The 22,261-nt window shown below is 43.5% G+C and overlaps 1 pseudogene across 1 annotated transcript; it reads right to left on the bottom strand.

Annotated features, from left to right (window-relative positions):
• Positions 1-1,313: 1,313 nt before the first annotated feature.
• On the bottom strand, positions 1,314-16,811 carry LOC311351697 (diacylglycerol O-acyltransferase 1-like; annotated as a pseudogene). Its single transcript, XR_014684152.1, has 15 exons — positions 16,779-16,811; positions 14,334-14,473; positions 13,897-14,082; positions 12,984-13,071; positions 10,102-10,207; positions 7,151-7,279; positions 6,798-6,867; positions 6,495-6,600; positions 6,076-6,108; positions 5,126-5,170; positions 4,626-4,738; positions 4,256-4,321; positions 3,963-3,969; positions 3,279-3,341; positions 1,314-1,649 (listed from the first exon to the last, which is right to left on the bottom strand). The product of XR_014684152.1 is annotated as a diacylglycerol O-acyltransferase 1-like (transcript).
• Between the last annotated feature and the right edge of the window lie 5,450 nt (positions 16,812-22,261).

Below are 22,261 nucleotides of genomic sequence, written 5' to 3'. Positions count from 1 at the left end.
CCTGTGTGAACCTGACAAAATACAGAACAGGTTCCCAAACCCATCTTCACATCATCAATATGGAAGATAATTTAAACCCACAGATGAATGTGGAAATCAACGATCTCCACTGCGGTCTCAGACTTCCAGCTAGAGTGCAGTTTGACTAGGACTGTTTTTAGAGAAACACCCGACTGTGTAGCAGATGGTACTTCAGCATGTAAAGTGGCTGTGTGACTGGAGAATGAGCTGCATCGGTCCGTGTCTCAAGAATGGGATTCTGTCTTGAAATCCTCAAAAAAAAAGGATATCTACTGGATTAGAAGATCAAACAAAATATGAAGACACTCTTAAAATGGGAATAAATGCCCGGGTCAGGGCAGCACTGTCAGACACTCACAGACGCTGCATCTGATTTGCAGCTTTTTGCTTCTAGCAGCCATAAGCAGCCGCATAAGAGCATGTGTGTGTGTGTGTGTGTGTGTGTGTGTGTGTGTGTGTGTGTGTAAGTGTAAGCGTGTAAGTGTGTGTGTGTGCAGGTGTGTGTGTGCAGGTGCAGTGTGGTGAAATAGGATTGGTGTACGAAGGCAAGACAAGCACGGCTGAAGTGTTGTCAACTTACTTTACAGTAATTAAACATCTGGAGCAGGGAGTTTTCCCCCATGTTTGTGTCTACCGTTGCCTCTGCTCCCTGCCAAGGAAGCCACGCTAACAGCAAGTAGGAGGAAGCTCAACAGGATCAGTTAAAAAGTTGGCATTGGGATCATAAGGGGCACAGACTTTTTAAATGCAGTCTCATCTCCCTAAAAAAGTTCCTTTGATAATAAAGTGTTCATGTCTGACAGGTTTGACCAGAGTATTGCCTAGCATTCTGTGCATCTCAGGTATACAATTTTTAGTTTAGATTCCTGTTACACGTGTATTCAAAATAAAAATGCAAGATAATATGAATCTGTGATTGGTTTGTCAATGTCTTTAATTTCCACATTTGTGACTGAAGTGATTTTTCTATTTCCTCAAAATTTGTAAAACCTTTTCACTGAATTTTACAATGTTTACAATGTTACACCATTCATATCTATAAACATATATTCTTTATCCCCTCAAACACGATATTACAAAATTGGTTTAAGTCACTTAGTAGGGATGGTAAACATCCATGTGTTGCAAGCAAACATATCTTCGTTGTCAATAGCTAGAAAAAAATGTATCCGATATTTTCAACAAGTCACAACAAGTTAATATGTTAAATGTCGGAAAAACATGTATTTATTAAAAAACCTTTATCCAATCCCCTTGTAGTCAAACATTTTAAAACCTGAGTAAAGGAGTAAAGTAGGTCGCCATCATAATGTTCTTTCATCATACATGGCATAGATATATGATATATGTATTGCTTTGTCAAATATACATTCATGTGGCCTTAGGTTGAAGAAAATCATTAGTTATCAACATTCAGAGTATATATTCAGAGTCGTGTTAGCTGTATAAAGGATAGGAGTGTGTTAGAGTGTGTGTGGTCAGTCATTCTCTTGTCTGTTGTGTAAGACATAGTAGTCATGGACGTACATCAGGACTGCGATGGGTTGACCAATGATGAGTGAGATCCACACTGCCGCGTTTCCATAGTTGCCACGCAGAAAGCGAGTGACGAGCCAAGCCAATGGGAGCTGTTTGGAAATTAAAACAATAAAAACTAAAAATAAGGAATGACGAGAATCAGACAGTTTGACGATCTTTTATGATCTATCGGCATATATCTCACCAAGAAAAATTATCGTGATTGGCAAAAATTATCATTTAATTTTGAAAAATTATATTTTTGTGATTTCTTTAACTAAATTTTGCTCAATGTCAAATACAACTAATGAAAAAAATATTTATTGTAAAACAAAGCATTTGGTTTTCACAGCAGTGATGATTAGAATGAGCTACAAATGAACCAATGCTTTCATTTAAAATAATTTGAGAACAGCTATTGAGAAGTAATAAGTAAGTAATATTAAGATGTAAGTAAGTAATATTAAGATGTACACAAAGCATCATTATTATGAAAATACAAAATGGTACAAATCAAAAAGGCAAAGCTATGTCATGCATGCTCATATCAATAATGAAGCATTAATAAAATCCTTTAATAAAAAGTGCAAAATCTAAAGCCATTATCATAGGACTATGAAGATAAAAATATTTGTAGCCTACTACTGTTTCTGAATGTAGGCTGGCTATTCCATAGTCATAAATCCAAAAAATGTACTGCCTGAGACAGAACATGAGGCTTAGTAAATATTGGCGAACAGAGAAAAACAGGTCCCTGCAGTTAGTCTAGCTGGTGCAGGGAACCTAAACATTGGACACTTTTCAGACCAGGGCTTTTACCTTTTTGAGCCTTTTACTTTGATACACTAGCCATTCATACCTTCAATACAACTAGTCTCATCAGTCTCTATGATATATTATGCATTTTGCCTACCCTGAAAATCAGGAGTTCTTGTGAGAGCAAATTTTAATATGCTCAGCGAGTCACTCTGGGAACGAGCAATATACTCACTCCCCGATTCCCCTTGCCCAGAATATTAACCAATCACATCGGTGTATCTGATATAGGGGGGCCAAAAGCGTTGCTGTTTTACCAACCGGATACGGCAAGTCTTATCTATTGGTTAGCTCCGCTGGTCTGGATACGTCACCCCTTGTATTCTTCTGATTGGTCGTAGTGTTATCCAATTGCATGCAGTGATATTTTCAAATGCATGCATGGGGCTGCCCCTCGAGTTGGGCCTGTTTCACTACTCGTTGCCAGACCCTACAGCTTTCTAGATGTGGGTCTGGATTTCCAGGCTACATTTTGCCTGCATTGACCAAAATGCAGGCATGCATAGCTCTCATGTGTGTGCACGATTTGTGCAAGTAAAATCTAGTAGGCCATTAGTAAGTAGCCTGGATCACGCTTTCACAAGTAGGAAGTAAAATACCATCACTTCCATTAAATGCATATTGAAAGCATAATTAAAGGAAGAACAATTGTAGGCTACACATTGTATAAACATGGGATTCAATGTTTGCTGCACCCTCCTACTTCTAAAGTCTCTAAGGACAACAACCAGAGATACTTGACTTCTATCATATTCTACAATGAGCACATTGACTGCAATAAAATGTCACTGTATTATGACATGCAAGTACATTACCCCATGCCTTAAGTAATGTATTATACACACAGTTTGAACATAACCCCATGCCTTAAGTAATGTATTCTACACACAGTTCATATAGTTTTCTAACCATGCTGGTGTTACCTGAGCCATCATGCCCATGAACGCCCAGAGTCTGAACATCCTCAGAGGAACACTCATCAGGTACTGTCAGGTGAAACACAGCACGGGTCAATACATGATTCAGGGGACAATAGAAGTGTCTACAGGACAACAGGATGGATTGAAGGGTGATGGATGAATCGATAGAGGAGTTGATGGGAGAGTAAAGAACACATGTTGATACAGACCCATAGATCTAATGAGATTAAAACAACCTGATATTTTGCGGTTGGCATTTGATATATATTTTCCATCTGATAATATTGCATCCAATGCATAATAGCTAATATTGATAAAAAATGGGTTATTTACTTTACTTTGGGTTTGATTTATCTATAATAGCATAGGATACTAAAATACTATAGGCTAGTGAAATAGTGGACCTAAGATAGTACAACCAATTAGGTAAGTAAGTAAGTAAGTGAAGAAATGCGCTTACAGACACATTCATGTGTGGTCATCATTAGGAATTTGTTTCAATTAAAACAAATTTTAATTTATTTTAACTAAATTATTAATTAGTTAAAATTGTAGCACACGTGTAATTTACACCATGAAGTTCAGAAATGCCATTCATAATAGCTAGTTTGTTTCCTTTAGATAGTTACTTATGAATATGCTTTTCATCAGGTTTATCCCTTATTAATTAATTAAACCCACTCCTACCAACTGGCTAGGCAAATGAAAAGTCAGACGAAAAGTTATCTGTGTTCGACAATATATGTACTATAATAAACTTATTTTTAACTGCATCACTGGCTCCAATTCACGACTATAATCCGGGATACTTAATAACGCAGGCTGTGTTTAACACTCCACTTCAGATGAAATAAACAAACTACAAGGGCTCTGCTGCTGCAGTATAATTGAAGCAGGCAACCTGCTGTTGTGCCTCAGCAGCTCTGAGAACAGCTAAGCAATCCGGTAGAGAAGGCCCTCTCTCTCTCTGTAGCTCTCACCGAAGACACCACTTGTGGACAGGGATGTTCCAGTTCTGCCAGAAGTATGTCACCGTCTCAGAGTTCCTGCAGGGGGAGACGCCTGATTCAGTGGAAATTATATAAATTCACACAGGCAATGACAAATAACATAAAGTAGGATGTTTGTTTGGGATTTGTTTTCTACCAGTGGGCTATTAATGCACTGAAAGAATCAAGCATACCCTGAAAACAGGACTCCAACACGGTTTGATATCTTTAAATCAGTTTTTTTTGTATGATCCGTTTTAGTCTTCCATCTGCAATTACATGGCTCATTGTACAGCTGAGAAACTAGGTTTTAAAGTGAAACAAGTGGATCTGTGTAAAAGGCTATGGCCTCCTCCCTCACCACCAGTCCTTGTAAAACTGCCGGTCTCCGAAGCGCAGCAGCTCAGCGGTGAAGTTCAGCGATGAATGGAAGAACCAGTAGAAAAACATCAGCCACAACAAGTGGTTTGGAACCTACGGAGATAGAGGCCTCATAAATAAAACAATGCTTTGTTTTCTGCACTTTCATGTCCTGCACACAAAGTCCCCCGCCGACAGCATCCCCCTCGGCACAAAGCCTGTTTAGTGTTGTTGTTTCTTACTGAAAGCCGCCATCTCTCTACATTACGGATATACATTTATATACAATTTCAAACCCAGGCAAAAGGCGTCAGATTTCATGTTTCTACCGTTTTGAGTAAGATAAATAAGAAACCAACCGTCATTAGGCCAATAGAAAACAATATGAGTAGAGAGGGTCAAGTGGTGGTGTCCATTAATAATACAGTGTGGCACTCTGTGCCTGTGGTGCACCTGTAAAAGAAAGAAGTGTATTTATATGGTTAGCGTTCCTCTACTCACAGCCAGCCTCAGGAGTCTCTCCCTCATTCTGGAAAGATCCATGTCCTAGGAGGAGCCACGGGAAGACAGGAGACAGCAGACAGACAAAGACCAGACTCCAGTGTCAGTTACAATTCAAAGTTTCAAAAATACGCTCCAACCCTCTATACATTTATTTTAGGAGATCTGCTACTGCTTGGCACATATCAAAGAGTTGGAGGATTACTAATGCTAGTAGGTAGAATAAGTAGGCCACCCAAAAACCATGCCGGGTCATAATATTGCAACACGTCACGTTTTAATTAAAATGTCAACTCATTGATGCATACCTTGAATTAACGTCAAATGTCACCAAATGCAAGTATAAGTATAACTTGTCTAAACCTCCAGTGGTTTCATGGAGCTCTGAGCGATTGGAATCATCCACTGAAAATAGAGGACAAGGAGGTAAGACCCACAGATCAGATAAACAGTGTTAAAGGGATACGCCCAGATACCTGGAGATTGGCCCTTGCCCCAGTGGCGGAGCCAGGTGCCACCCCTCCCGCGTCTGCCCCCCCCCCCCCCCCCCCGTCGACAATCGCGATCAACCCCCGTTTTGACAATCGCGTTCACCTCCCCCCCCGTCGACAATCGCGCTCGCCTCCCCCCCCCCCCCCGTCGACAATCGCGTTCATCTCCCCCCCCCCCCGTCGACAATCACGTTCGCCTACCCTCACATGAAGAGGAGCTAGGCTACTGTAACTCTGCAAGCCAGCGGAGGTGGAAACAGAGAGCAGAAGCTCACCCGGCGCAGTCCTCTTCTGGACGTACAATCGTGAATTTGGAATTAAACAACTTGTCTGATCTGGGCAAAACAGGCAATCACCAATTTACAGTTATCTCGGCTTATCCCTTCAACTGTATCAATGTAGACACTTCAAAAGCATAATAGATACTACAAAGTGAATATGATGTTACACATGTTGTACCTGCTGAGCAACTAGCATCTGGGTGAGGAAGAGCTGAAAATAATGAGAGATTTAGTTATAAAAATGTGTATATTATTTGTAGGCATTTTTCAATAAGTTATATAATAAATTATATAACTGATACCAGTTACAATAGATTTGTGAATTGTGGTGCGTGGAAATGAATTGCTTTTATCAAACAAACGTATGATATGACAATGAAAGCACTGATGAATACATAATTAAATGATCACCAGTGTAGAAAGTGTAGAAAAGTGTAGAGAGTCCCCGCCTAATCAGTAAAGGTCTGCAAATAACACCTGCTCAAAAATATACATTCACACTCAAATATATCTGGCTGAAATGATGATAATGTAAGAGAGATAATAGTGACTTATATCAAGTGACAACAGCGAGTCAGAGGTCACCGCTCCTCTCACCATCTCCGGCAGCCTACTCAGCAGGAAACTCATCGCGGATCTTGGGCGAGCAAGGGAAGTTGAGTTCGTAGCACAGAGTGGGGGCAAACACAAAGTAGTACAGATACTACACAAAGACCGGCAGACAGAGACCGAGAGGGAGAGAGAAAACAAACAGGAACATTCAAATCGGAACGCTTTACCTCGTAATGTATTGGCAACTGAGTTTGTTCCCAATGGAAATACATTTAAACTTGAGGAGCCTTTAGTAAGGCCCAGCACGTCGGTCTGTGTGCGAACGTTAGTGGCCTCAGGGAGGGGTACCTCTGATGGTCAGGTTGCCAGGGTAACAGATGTTCTGGTTTTCCGCCAGTCACGGGTTGGGCTGAGGGACCTGCAGCACATTAATGCAATAATGTAAGGACAGATGAACTCATTGCGTACCTTTGTTTGCGGCGATCCATTTGTTTTTATGCATTGGTCACCTCTGTATTAATTTAATAATAAAATAAATAATCAAGGCTGATGTTGATCACACAGATGAATCAAAATGACATGTTTTTGCTCTATAAATAAATGATCAAATAACATGTTGGAAAATAATGCGACCGCTGACTACGACTTCTTCGTCTGTTGCCGGCCCTCAGCACTGGGTCCGTTTGTCTAGCAGAACTCACAGGAGTTGGATCTGGACAGTGTCTTGACCTTGATGCTGCTCAGCTCTCTGCACCACCTGTTGACGTCTTTATAGGAGTACAGCTTCAGGAGGAGGATGGTGTAGGTCCCCAACGCAAACACACCGCCAACTGGCCGAGGGATAACAACAACAGGGCGATTCAGCGGATGTTTACCATCATAAAAAAACTCTCTCTCTCGTATGTGAGAGAACTGTGAAGACACCTAGATGAATAACACGTTAGAGTGAGGAGATGGAGGGAGTAAGAGAAGGGAGGGACAGAGAACAAGAGAGAGACACAAACACTGAGAAAACGAGAGTGGAAGACAGAGAGAGAGAGAGAGAGAGAGAGAGAGAGAGAGAGAGAGAGAGAGAGAGAGAGAGAGAGAGAGAGAGAGAGAGAGAGAGAGAGAGAGAGAGAGAGAGAGAGAGAGAGGGAATGGGGGACGAATAAAAAGTAAATAACAAAGTGGAGGGAAAGGAAATGAGGTCAAATTAATTTACATAAGGAAGAAAGAAGAAAAATAAGAAAGACAAGGTCATCATTTGAAGAGCAAATGAGCACACATCCCTTAAAGTATTTTCATTAAAATTCAAAATGAGTTGAATTGATAATAACTGGGCTCCACCCGGGGAAACATTTAAACAAGTCTAATGTCTATAATAATAACACTAGGGTAGAAGAGAGAGGAGAGGAGAGATGAGGAGAGAGGAGAGAGGCTAGAGAGGTTAGGGTAGAAGAGAGAGGAGAGAGAGGAGAGAGGAGAGAGGTTAGGGTAGAAGAGAGAGAAGAGAGGAGAGAGGAGAGAGGTTAGGGTAGAAGAGAGAGAAGAGAGAGGAGAGAGGAGAGAGGAGAGAGGCTAGAGAGGTTAGGGTAGAAGAGAGAGGAGAGGAGAGATGAGGAGAGAGGAGAGAGACTAGAGAGGTTAGGGTAGAAGAGAGAGGAGAGGAGAGATGAGGAGAGACTGCAGCAGCATGAGAGTGGGGAGGAGGGAAGAAGTTGAGAGTGGAGAATAAAACAGGAGAGGAGAGGAGAGGAGAGATGAGGAGAGACTAAGGGAGGACACGAGATGAGAGTTCAGGAAAGGATAGGGAAGGAGAGGAGAGGAGAGGAGAAGAGAAAACAAATGGCACGTGAAGATAGACGGTATGATCGAATGTGTTCAATGCATTGAATGTTTGGTTTATCCGGTGCATATGCTATACGAGGAGTACTCGATCTCCTTAAGTACACTCAATATCTGCATTGTGTTCCCTTGATGTCTGACGTGACCTTTGTCATTCAGTGGTTTATGTGCTGCATGTATACGTTAGTCGGTGACATAGTTTGATTTACCGCACACACTACTGGTTGGCCAACCGTAAGCATGTTGGTATTGGCAACAAGTAGGGGAGCATGATATACTGACTCAATACTGATATTGCAATATCACATTGGGCAAAATGAAATATCAAACCAAAAATGAAACAATAAAAGCATGCAATATTCTGTGTGGAGGGACTCCTCCGGTGGCTGTGTGACTCTGTTGTGCTCAGTTTGGAGCCCGCTTGAAAGCGCTTTATAATGATCAAGTTTCATTGGCCATTTGCCCAGTCACATGCAAGTGTACATGTCCACTAAATGAACATTACCCTACGGAGCCTACTGTGTGGTCACATGGTCTGACCCGTGTGTGCATGGTCCGGGGGGCGGGGTAAAAGTGAGGACGTCGTGCTCCCAGGGGCCAAACCCCAACCCGAGGGGGGCGGGCTCGCAGTCTGTCGGGTTGCATTGTTGTGCAGACAATGTAGGCAGACTACTAGACGTCATTAAAACTACGCCCAATGCCTGGAGTCCGCCAGGATCCCCCTCCGTCTCCTTGACGGCGCTAGACAAACTGGGCCTCATACGGGTGGTGTCTCTAGTTAGGTTGGTGTCTTTGATACAGAACTCATATGGGTGGTGTCTCTAGTTAGGTTGGTGTCTTTGATACAGAACTCATATGGGTGGTGTCTCTAGTTAGGTTGGTGTCTTTGATACAGAACTCATATGGGTGGTGTCTCTAGTTAGGTTGGTGTCTTTGATACAGAACTCATATGGGTGGTGTCTCTAGTTAGGTTGGTGTCTTTGATACAGAACTCATATGGGTGGTGTCTCTAGTTAGGTTGGTGTCTTTGATACAGGACTCATACGGGTGGTGTCTCTAGTTAGGTTGGTGTCTTTGATACAGGACTCATACGGGTGGTGTCTCTAGTTAGGTTGGTGTCTTTGATACAGAACTCATATGGGTGGTGTCTCTAGTTAGGTTGGTGTCTTTGATACAGGACTCATTTTAGTTAGTAATTAATAGTTTAGTTATTTTTATTTTAAGACACCACCACAGAAGCGCTATTCTGATATACATGTGCGCACCAGATGAACGCTTTTGTTGTCACTTGTTTTGATGTTATGGATCTATTTTGATGCGTTACTCCATCACTTTTATGTTTTTATGTTTAAGAATATCACAATTCTAATCAATATCACAATATTTCTGAACAATATCGCAACATCATAATTTGTCAATGATGCACCCCTAGCTACACGATTGTGATCCTTTCCCCTTCTCATGTAAAATGAACACATTGTCTATTAATCATTGTTATTCTATAGTACTGTGTGGTTTGTGTGTTATACAGTAGTGTATGGTTGTGTGTGCGTACTGTTTGCTGACAGTCAGACTAATGGAGACACATGCACATGACCTTTAGATGACCCTGCCTGTTGATGCCCGCCCACTCTGGCAGCTTTGCCCGCCCCCTCATCCAGAGCCAACTGGATGAGGCCCCAGTCATGGTCATGTGACTGTATAAACACTAGATTACACGCTGTTGTAACACTGAATCCAAATGTATAATTTCTGTTTTACACACATACACCTACACCCACTTCATCACACACACACACCAACACAAACAGAGGAGTCTATTTACCTGGGGATATGGAGGGGACCAATAGGACGACAACAGCAGGGAAGCTAAGGATGATTGACAGATTGACCGAGTGGAAAAGAAGCCCCACTTGTTCACTGAGGGAGCCCTGCAAAGAGACACTCATTAAGTAATAAATCCCATACAACATTATATATATAAAATACTTTTTAAATAATTTACAAATTTATAAATTTACTTTTAAAATAATTTACTAATTCTACTGAAACATGTACAAAGTATGTACAAGCACGTTTACTCATTTAAATTACCTATAAACAGTGACACAACTATGTTAACCTTTAACCTAAATTTGCCTGTGTGCTACCAAGTATGTGTCACTCTGAACGTACAAACAGGGCCTCGCCCATTGCTCAACCAGTCAGGTTGTCTGGAGAATGAGTCAGAAGTGCTGCTATGCATCCGGAAAATTAACAAATTAAGGACAAGGATTTCTGGGTGACCACTGGGCCACTCGTGAGGTCAACCACCTGACCAGCCAACAGGACTCTGACAACATGCACAAGTCCCAGACCACCACACACAGGCACCCAGCAGTGGACTATGAATGAAATGAGCCAGCACTAACAGAGCATATACGCATCACAGCACACACCACCTGCCACAAAGGAAGGAACAGGGTTTGAGTGCATTCAAGCACACACACACACACACACAAAACTTAATCATTCATTATAAATGCTAACTTGAATATGCACAAAAACATTATTAGTTATTCATTTGAACTTAATATATTGCCAAGATCACATGACAGGGATTAAAGTAACTAAATTAAAATAAAAGTCATGACCACACTAGTCAAGTTAACCAAGATGAGGGCTGATTTGACAAAAAACTGTACATTAAATGCCATGTATTTGCCCTCCGTCCTGATCTCCTAGCAGACTTATTGAACCACTATGGACTCGGCTCATCATCACTTCAACCTTTGAGCAAACAGTAAACCAATGTTATGCACAAAGAGGCTCATGAATCATATTGTTAGGGTTAGGGTTAGGGTTAGGGATTCAAAATCTGCACTCTCACTCTCACACTGCAGTAACTGACAATGTCATATATTATTCAGAGTACTGTTACTCTGTACTCTGTTTGATAAAAAAAACAGTACTCTCCATCTCTTAATCTAACAAATACAGCGTAACTATCTGTTAGATGCAAATGGCCTCCATCTCTGTCTCCCCACCTATACACACACCCTGGTGGTGAAACGGTGTTCATGTTGAACCATGCAGGACGGGGTCGGCAGGCACTGCAGCGTAAAATGACTGTAATGTTATGAAGCAAGCGCTAGTGTTTCATCTGTGTTTACATATACTGCTGGAAGACAAGCTATCCATGTTGATGAGTTATAATAATACATGGAAAGTCTAAATACAAATGCAGTCTTCAGGCGTTTATTTTGTCAATCAAAACCATACCGAGACAACCACACAGTTCAGCCCAACATAGTTTGGTGTGTGTGTGTGCGTCTCTCTTAGATAGTCAATGTCAGACTCACTCAATGTCAAGTCAGACTCATTTCATGTCGTAATGTTTCCATTACAGGCCTCAACATTACATCTGGTTCCATTCCTCGTAGCATCAGACTCATGTCCCCGTCTTGGTGTTCTCCTTTAAGCCTCATTTACTGCAGCCTTATCCCTCTTTATCGTCATTACATTCCTCTGGACTGATTCCTCCATCCCTGTTCTCTCTCTCTCTCTCTCTCTCTCTCTCTCTCTCTCTCTCTCTCTCTCTCTCTCTCTCTCTCTCTCTCTCTCTCTCTCTCTCTCTCTCTCTCTCTCTCTCTCTCTCTCTCTCTCTCTCTCTCTCTCTCTCTCTCTCATTGTGTTAGGACAGCTCTAAGCCAACGGTCAGTATGCATCACAACACAGAATGAGTTACTCAGTCAAGGCTGCTGGAAGCTCGCAATCTTTGGTATTTTTAGGTCAGATTTCTTCTTCTTGTTGCACTGTTTTGTACCAGCCTGTTCTCGATTCCCTCTGATTCGCTCAACCCTGTCATCTCTGCTCGTCCCAGTACTATAGAGAGACTTGCAGTGTGCTGCAATAACTCTAACTCGCTGCCTCTCTTTCATGGTTTTCATTGTTTCTTTAGTCCTTCCAGTTCTTCCAATTGAGTCAAGCCACAGAGTCTTTGTTCCTCTCCCCATCCTTCTCCTCATGATACTTCCCTCTCTTTCTGCATTTCTCCTCTTTTGCACCTCTTTTTGTGTCCACCACCCATTCCTCTATTCTCCTCTCGTTATCCTCCTCCTCCTCTCACTCCCTCCATCTCGATGGCTTTTAATATCTCATTACCCGACACAAAGCCCCCACGCTGCTCGCTGGGTACAGCGCTGGGGTTCACCAGGAATAAAAAGGAAAACCTCCAGCGACGAACACAACCATCTGCATTCAAAGTCTGGATTAGCAGCAGAAGAAGAAGAAAAAAAGAACACCATTTGCTGCTGTCTCCCACTCTTTCTTCTCTCCTCTTATCTTGCAGCTCCTCCTAGTGTTGAACTGGCCTTTTGGCTTGAGTCTATTATCTATTAATATGTTTCCTGATGTCTCCCGGAATAGTTCCGTACAGCTTCAAGACTCAACTGGTGGACAGTGTAGGTCCCGTCAGTATATCACTGGAACCACCCAGCATCAACAAAGCACCCTGAATCTCAAGCAGTTGATCTGCCAAAAACCACTGGGTGACTGATGTCACCAAACTAAATACAAGATTTTTCAACATTACTGGATATTTAAAGCTCAGCTTTGTATATGTATTTTATGCAAATGATAGTGTGTGTGTGTGTGTGTGTGTGTGTGTGTGTGTGTGTGTGTGTGTGTGTGTGTGTGTGTGTGTGTGTGTGTGTGTGTGTGTCTCACCAGCATGACCACACACCAGTTGAGGATTCCGCGATAATTACTGAAACCACTGGACGAGCTCAGCGAGGACTCCTGCTGCTGGTGACAACTAGATAGAGAAGGCATGGATGAAAGGAGGGATGGAGGGAGGGGTGCGGAGATGATGGACGGAAGGACGTGTGGATGGATGGAGGGGAGGGAGGGAGGGTTGGGGAGGTGATGGATGGATGGATGGACAGAAGGATGGGTAGTAGAGGGGGGGTTAGGTAGTAGAGGGGGGGTTGGGTAGTAGAGGGGGGGTTAGGTAGTGGAGGGAGGGATGGGTAGTAGAGGGAGGGATGGGTAGATGATGTTTGGAAGGATGTATTGAGTGGATGAAGGTTTGATGAATGGCGGAGTGTGTGGTTTGGTGGATGCATGGACGAGGTGAAATCACACCATGTGTATGCAAAAGGATTTCTACCGAAGAAGAAGGATGGATGAAACGCAACAGGTGAACATAGTATTAATACCGGGTATCCTGGTGGCATATCTTTTTAGGGAAATATAAACAGTTTACTATGAACTTTAACTAGTAGGACCTGTGATAGCTCCTTTACACCTCTGGACCCATCTGGACTGTTAGTCCCTTGCGTGTTATTATAGTGCACAAATAAATGCATATTGTCAATTATTCTCGGATTTTGCAATAATATTTAAATTATTAAGGGGAATGAGGGAAGTAACTAAAGGAATGGTTGATAGCTAAAACACACATACACATTGTCAACAGTGCGGGGTTGTATATACTTTTTCTATGGATATAGAAGAAGTATATACAAACAGAACGAAAGACCAAAATAAGTGTGTGGGCCCCAGCAGTTAGCAGACGACACAACTGAGCCATTTAAGTATGGCCCAGAAATAAATCATTTTAAAAGAACACTATCCTCACCTCAATCTGCCACCGTGGTCATTCCTTCGTTTTCGTTTTTCGTGTTTTGATTTGGAGTGAGTTGTATGCGAGCCATTGTGCTTGCCTGGTTCTCTGCTCGCAGTCAGCGCGGAGCCGCACGCCGCGGCAGACCCGCCGCTGCCCGGCTGCACAGTAGAGCCTCGTACCGCACAGAAACTAGCCCTTCTGCGGAGGGCGGAACCATGTTTCCGCCCTCCGCAGGAAACATGGTTCCTGCGGTTGTTTTTTTTGTGTGTGTGTGTGTGTGTGTGTGTGTGTGTGTGTGTGTGTGTGTGTGTGTGTGTGTGTGTGTGTGTGTGTGTGTGTGTGTGTGTGTGTGTGTGTGTGTGTGTGTGTGTGTGTGTGTGTGTGTGTGTGTGTGTGTGTGTGTGGGGGGGGGGGGGGGGTGTTTGCATGTGCGTGTTTGGTAAGTTCACTTCAGGTAACGACATGCCCCCTTCTCAACTGACACGGTTGCGTGGAGGAGGAAGTTGCGAGATAATCCGCCATCCCGCCCGCCCAGTGGGAGAGCCTCCTGGTTCGTGTAGTTGACAGAGTAGGAGTGAGCTGAGCTCAGCTGTGGTTAAAGGACATGGACAGACCCAACGACATCCGCATAAGACGCCCATTACTGCAGGGAGAACCATTGAAAACAATTGTTTTCTATTTACTTTAGCAGAAGAGATTGCTTTATAAGTAGACGTCTCATAACTCTAGACTACTTTAACAACACCTTATTTTGATACATGAATAGTGGGTGGACTCTTTTCCAGAATAGTGCACCATGACATATTGTCTCTTGCGATGATGGGATCACTACTCCGGGTATCATTCATAAGTTTTCATAACCTGTTGTGCTTTTGTGCATTAGTTTTATTCCCTTTTATCGTCAAACGATGTGCTGGCTTGGCCATTGATCGAGACATCCAGTCCATTGGTTAGACAGCTTAAACATGGGACATTAAATATTATATATATTCACCTGGCCGGTGAAAACTCTGAACACGTTTGTGCGACTTTGTAAAGATGGTTTGAAGAAAGTTATATTTAAACTGTTACCTATTTAAAGTAAGTGTAGGATTTCTCTATCATAAATAGCCACCCCTATTCGTTCTCATGTCGATATATATATATATATATACAATTTGTTAAATAATGTTTGTAAAACTCAGCAAACATTTCGACATCGATCAGAGGTCTAATCGACGTTGGTCATGGAGGTCGATTACGAAGGTATTATTGTAGCAAAAGTCTTTAGCATGCGTAAACTAAAGTACAAGGCACCTGAAACCCCCACCTGCTCCCCGGGCACTGCACGTGTGTGTGTGTGTGTGTGTGTGTGTGTGTGTGTGTGTGTGTGTGTGTGTGTGTGTGTGTGTGTGTGTGTGTGTGTGTGTGTGTGTGTGTGTGTGTGTGTGTGTGTAAGCAGAGAAAGAATTTCCCCCAATAAGGGATAACTTAACTATTTTCTCTTACAATGCATTTCTTAAATTTGCCTTTGTTTTCTTTTAATTATCTATTTTATTTCATTGTGTGACAATGTGAAGCACTAAACCCTCATCGCTGCATGCCCAGGAATGTGGGGTGGGAGTGGATGCATACTTAATGGGCGTAGGTAGTTGTGGCGGGATATGACAGCGGCTATTGGGACGGCTAATGCTGTCCAATCAAACGCACGTAAACTAATAAGACATCCATCTCTAACACAGAGAAGAATTTCTCCCACCACCACCCAGGCCCCCACCTGCTATGGTTCTGCTCTGTCTTGTAACCTACACCAGGGGTTCTCAAACTATATGGGGCCGGGGACCCCTCATAGGGCAGAATTTTTTCATAACCGTGACACAAATGTAATCATATAGGCTGTTATCTATTTGTTCTGTTAGATGCTTTTGAACTATTTTATGCTTCAAACATTCAGTGGCAAAAGCCGTTGATATAACAGACAATATAACATTGCACAAATAAAATTCTCAATGCATTGAGGCAATTGTTTTAGTAGGTAAATCATGAATCATAGCTAGTATGTGTGTGTGTGTGTGTGTGTGTGTGTTCCTACTAACTTCAGATTCTTGTCACAGCAGGTATAATAAAGAGGTTCTGAAGTTCCTACTAACTTCAGATTCCTGTTGAAGCAAGCTTTGGCTTGCTTCAAGCATGTTGACAGCTTTGGCTGCTGTCAACATGCTTGAAATAATCTATTCAAAGAATAGATGATTCTAGGCAAAGAATAAAGAGGGCAGAGTTCCTAACACCCTTGGAAACACATTTTAGCTTGATACTAAACCCTTGTCGCTGCATGCCCAGGAATGTGGGGTGGGAGTGGATTCATTACTTAATGGGCGTAGGTAGTTGTGGCGGGACACTCGAGTTATGTACGGGGGCACATGACAGTGGCTATTGGGACGGCTAATGCTGTCCAATCAAACACACGTAAACTAATAAGACGGTCAATTTAAGACCTTCCATCTCTAACACTGAGCAGAATTTCTCCCACCAACACCCAGGACCCCACCTGCTATGGTTCTGCTCTGTCTTGTATGTAACCTACACGATGGGCTGAGATATCTGATGTACCCCATGTGGGATTGTATAGTGACATGACAACTCCCTGTTGTCATGCTGGTGTGCTGTTGGTATTCTGTATCTGACATCTGTAGGTCATGCTTTAAATCCTACAGCAGGGAGCACCAGAAAAGCGGGGAACCATACCTCCAAACTAATTTGTATCACTGAATCATGAAAGAAATGGTTAGAAGGTTTGATTATTCAAATGGGTTCATTCATTTGTCTAAACACATGAGTTTTCAGCCTGTGGCAGAAGATGGGCCAGGTTGGATTATGCCTATGTTCATTTTTTTGGTAGTTATTTTTTTCCTTACTTCCTGTGACGCCGCGGCTATTGGCGCGTCCATATTGTGGCCGCACCAAACATTTCCCTAGGCTTTCCCTAGCGCTAAAATATTAATCAAAGCTAAAGTCATATGGCCGCTGTATAATGTCTGTTTAGGAGATATGTGATCGCCGCAATGTGTTTATTCACTGTTTAAAAGTATAAACTTCTTACCGCTGTATCAGCTGCTCTTTCCCGGCTGACGTTTTTCTGAATCAGTCTTTCGACCCATAGACAACATCAATCCACGTTGTTTCAACATTGTATAGATGACATTATTTCAACTTACATGAAATTTACTTTTAAGCCAGGTCACTAAATACCCACATAATTATGAAAGTGATAAGGTGTCATTTAATTAAGAATTATCTATTGAATTTCACCCATACTGTAAAATATTCGTCATTCGTCCCCGAGGTGATGGAGGAGAGAGTGACTTGTGATGAATATCAGCACATATGATAGCTAGGAAGTAATATCCTCACATAGCCACAGGGAGCAGTACCAAGCACATATAATAGCCAGCTGTAATAACCGCACATAGCCACAAGATGTCAGCACCAGCACACATAATGGACTAGGAGGCAGGCGCTCAACACCATGGCCAATCAGAGCACATTACACGTCATAGAGGCCACGCCTGCCAAAACACTAGGGAGAGCACACAAGCGAGAAGAGTCAGAAACTCTACAGGCAGCGTATCGATCAGATATACAGCTAAGAGTCGCTCCGCGAGTGAATTATACAATTCCTCTCCTTTTGCTTCATAGATAATAGACCAAAACCTAGACCAAATAAACTGAGTTAAAAGCAATCCTGTTTCGCCTTTCCTCAGAATCATCACGTCGGGGTCACCAAATTGTTGTGTTCATTTTCAGAAAAGACAGGGTTGAGCGCCCACCTCCCAGTCCATTATGTGTGCTGGTGCTGACATCTTGTGGCTATGTGCGGTTATTACAGCTGGCTATTATATGTGCGCGCTACTGCTCCCTGTGGCTATGTGAGGATATTACTTCCTAGCTATCATATGTGCTGATATTCGTCACAGACTCAGCACCGCCCCTCTCAAACCCCGCCGAGGGAAGCCAGCAGAAGGACTCTGAGGGCCCATGTCTGCTAATGGAGAGCATATGTTGGTCTGAGGCACTGGTGGACACAGGAAGTCTGCTGCTCAAACCATAACTCAACCTGTAATAAACCAGTGTATTTATATCAACCAGCTCAACTCTACCTCGCTCTCCCACTCTCTCTCATTCTCCTGATTGATTATTCTCTCCCCCCCCCTCTATCTCTCTCTCCCTCTCTCTCTCTCTCTCACAGGACATGACGGTGAAGAATATGCCCCTGAAGGTGGGCCACACGTTGACCGTCACCGGGTTCCCCACAGCGGGAGTTGACCGGTGAGTATCAGTGGATCCACCGTCCCGTCGCCCTAACACGTTCACCCACTAGGGGGCAGTGTCCTCCACGCGCAGATGGCCCATGAATCTGTCCTCCTATACGTTTAAAACAAAAGCTTGGAACATTTCCTTGTTTGATTTTGTCATTTTACTGAAGGAAGTTGAACTGCAATAGAAATCCTTCAAAGTCCAGTTCTGGAGTCCAGAGGTTAATCATGAGGGTGGGGGCCGGGTGCAGGGGCCAAAGGTTAATCATGAGGGTGGGGGCCGGGTGCAGGGGCCAGCTGTAAAGGCTCCTCCCCTTTAGTTTGCCTCTATTTAAACCCTCCTCCTCCTCTCCCTCCTCCTCCGCTTCCTCCTCCTCCTCCTCCTCCTCTCTCCAGCTTTGAGGTGAACATCACCTCCGGGTCCTACGTCCCGCTGGTCATAGACGTGCGGTTCAACCACAACAATGAAGAGAGGGTGGTGCTCTGCAACTCGCTGCTGGCGGAGGGCTGGGGGGAGGAGGTCCGCCAGGGGGGGTTCCCCTTCAAATACGACAAGCTCTTCAAGGTGAGGGAGGGAGAGTGGGGGAGGGAGAGTGGGAGAGATCCATCCTGGATGTATTAGCAATGCGGAATAATTTATATAACATTGTGAAAACATCAGTGGTTATAGTGAAAGGAGAGAGGGGGGGGGGGAGAGGGAGAGGAGGGGAAGGGAGAGAGAGAGGAGAGAGGGGGAGAGGAGAGAGAGAAAGTGGAGAGAGAGAGAGAGGGGGAGAGGAGAGGAGAGAGAGAGAGAGCTCCTGGCTGGACCTTCCATCTGTCCTTCATGGGTTTAATGATCCACAGAATGTGGCCAGAGACCCCCTAATTTCTCAACACATTTTTAAACAAATCTATGTATTTGTATAAAAATATATTGTATATATCAAAATGATTATATTATTCTGTAATCAGGAACCAGCCGTTGGGTGAATGGTCTAACACTTGTCCTGTGATATGGGCGACCCGAGTTCACATCCAGAGTAAGTCATAGAATTATTCCCTTTATGTCAGAGAAAGTAGGCCTAACATTTGACTTTTTATATAAGAAATATGTCTTACCATTTCCCTAGAACCCAAATATAACTTGCAAAAACCCATGGTAAAGTTAATGTTAATATTAATGTTACTGATAGTGAAGCCATTGTCACAATGACAAAGACACTGCTGCATGGGTAATTGTCAGCCACATAAATTCCATTCAGGTGAGTTTCTCGACAGGCAGCCAAGACCACTTCTGTTGAGATAAATACTATGGTTAGTCAATTTAGAATATTCAGAGAAATGGAAAACAAATGAGAAGTCAACTGATTTCTCCAGTAATCCTTCCTATATAACTAATTGCGTGGTGATTCAACCCCGGGCGACCGGGTGCGAGTCTGACATGTTAACTCGAGACTATCTCCCTGATTACAAAACTATGGTAAAATTAAATTAAAATATGTTACGCTTAATACTACTTATGCATTCAACAGATCTGCGATTTTTTTGCCAGGCAGCCTCCCTGTTTTTATTAATGGTTACGGTGTTCCCATTTTGAGTTATTATATGCTTGCACTCCTCATAGACCTCCACAAGCAGCTTCTGTTCACCGCTGGAAAAGATCCCGCTCTGTCCTTTTCGGACATTTGATCCATGATTTGACATTCACGGTTCTGGGCTGGTTACATATCTCGTGAACACGCGTAATCCACAAAAACGTAAGCCTGGTTTGAACTAACCTGAGCAAGGTGTGGCTGAACTGCATTGATGGAACAGCTTAAGCCTCAAGTGGAAGTTGGCGCTAGTTCTAACTGGGCTTAATCAACTAAGCGCCGCTTTCGCTAACGGCTTTTATGGAATACCCTTCGGGACTCCCTGCTGAGAGACTGGACTAGGACTCCCTGCTGAGAGACTGGACTAGGACTCCCTGCTGAGAGACTGGACTAGGACTCCCTGCTGAGAGACTGGACTAGGACTCCCTGCTGAGAGACTGGACTTACTCGAGACTCTCTTCAGAGACTGGAAAGCAAACATTTGGTCAGATTTGAGCTTTGATAAATGATCATTGCAGGCATTCTTTGTTTGTTGCATTGTTATTCAAAACAACAACACAACTTTAAACGTATTGCTGCTTTGCAGGGATATAGAATCATTTAAACTGAGGGTGGGGGCTGACACACAACCCCCTCACACGCATGCACGCGCACACACACAACCCCCTCACCCAAGCACCTCCCCACACCCCAGATAGCATCTGCTCACCGGCCGAGAGAGAGCAGGAGCTGGTGGAACACTGCAGGGAGCACTCCACCGCACCACCCCAACACTCCACCACTCCACGGTGTTCCACCACACTCCCCTCACCCCCTCCATCCCCAAAGGGTCCATTTCTCACGCTGACCTTTGGTTTGGCTTCAGAGTTGATTTAAGTCTCCTGGTTGCTCAGACGGGGCTCCCCTTTCGAGGCAGAGGAACACACCAAACCAAGGGGCCAGGGGCCGTAGAAGGGAACAAACTTTGTTAGTACGGGACACAGAGGGACACACAGTCCGCGCCCACTTTCCGCGTGGAAAGTACGGCAAAGTTATCAAGAATACATTCAGTGAGACGATGGGTGAACAAGATTCTCAGAAGGAAACTTTTGCATCGTTGGTAGTTGATACAAAGGTAACAAAGGTGAGTGGGAGGGACCATGATGGAGAGGCCATGTTAAACTGCAGTACATTATGGGGGAAGTGGACATGTCTGCAAGCAAGGCTGCAACACAGTTAAAGGAATCTACACCACAAAAGGTCAGTAGAGTGGCATGGCGTCAGACTCAGTATCAGACATGGCTACAGTGGCAATGCAAATGCCGACTGTCTTAACATTTTTGAATAAAGAGAGATTATTGGAGGTATCTCTAGCAGTGGCGGCTGCTGGTCTTTCAAAGAGGGGAAGCTCATTTACTCAGCTACATCAGATAAATTGTCAATTTATGTATATGTAAATGATCCTCTCTGTTCCTTTTCAAGGAAATGCTCTGTCATACCAACTAGTTGTCTTTTCCAGTGACTTGACCAGTGTCCTCTTAATGGCCAGCAGAGCTAGGCTGCTTAAACGGCCATGGCCCATTGTGTTATGGGTGTAGGACTTGAGCCGCTTTAAACAGGAGAAGCTCCACCTGCACATGTAGCTCCAATTGTTGCCACTAATGAGAACAGTTTGTAAAGCTGAGGCATTGCATTGTCCAACTCCATGTCTTTAAGGAACACCAAGAAATCACACAGAGCTTTCCCTGCTTTGTTACTTCACTAAACTGGCACCCGCTACCGCTCGCTCTCCTCGCTCGTCCACTCACTCACACACACACTGCCTTTTCCGCGCACACACATATGCTACTCTCGTAACACTTATTATTGACAATAGTTCGCTGAACATTATAGGGTCCCGGCCTTCCACTCCCTGTTTTCTCAGTTAAACACAGATATCAACTACATTTGTCCCAATGTTAGTTAGATGTGAAAAGAAGCAAAAAAAGACGCTCTCTTCCTCCGGTAACGCAGTCGTTCGCAACGCCTTTCTTATTCGTCGTTTCTTCTATTTGTCTGTAACTCATGCTCCAATCTTTCATCGATTGATGCAGATGTTGTGGATGCAACGGAATATATGATGTATCGCTGCAGCAACATTTAAGATGATCGCGATGAGTTCTGCCCATTCTGCCTCCGTTGCTGTCTGCGGTCGGACCAAAAAGCATGCTTCCACATTCATTCGGGGCTCACCTGGTTCACCCATGAGGAGAGACCAGCCGTCGTGGGTGAGGTGATTCCACCCAACGGACTAAGCCTGTGGATTATGCCAGAGTTGTTTTTGTTCCATTTAGTAAGTGATTCTTTATGTTTGATTAAAAGTGCCATGTTGGCTTTCACTTCAACCAGACTCTTGGGCTGTTTGGGACGGGGCAGTGCGCTCTAGCCGAGCCGGGTTGCCACAGTACGTCACGTTCAGAATGTCTTATATTTCTTTTTAATGTCTGCCTTCACTCCATGGTGATCTGCCACATGTCCTGCCAAATGAATCCA

This window comes from Micromesistius poutassou, assembly GCF_964030765.1.
Source record: "Micromesistius poutassou genome assembly, chromosome: 8".
In the NCBI taxonomy this organism is placed as follows: domain Eukaryota; kingdom Metazoa; phylum Chordata; class Actinopteri; order Gadiformes; family Gadidae; genus Micromesistius; species Micromesistius poutassou.
This window is presented reverse-complemented; position numbering and strand designations above follow the sequence as displayed.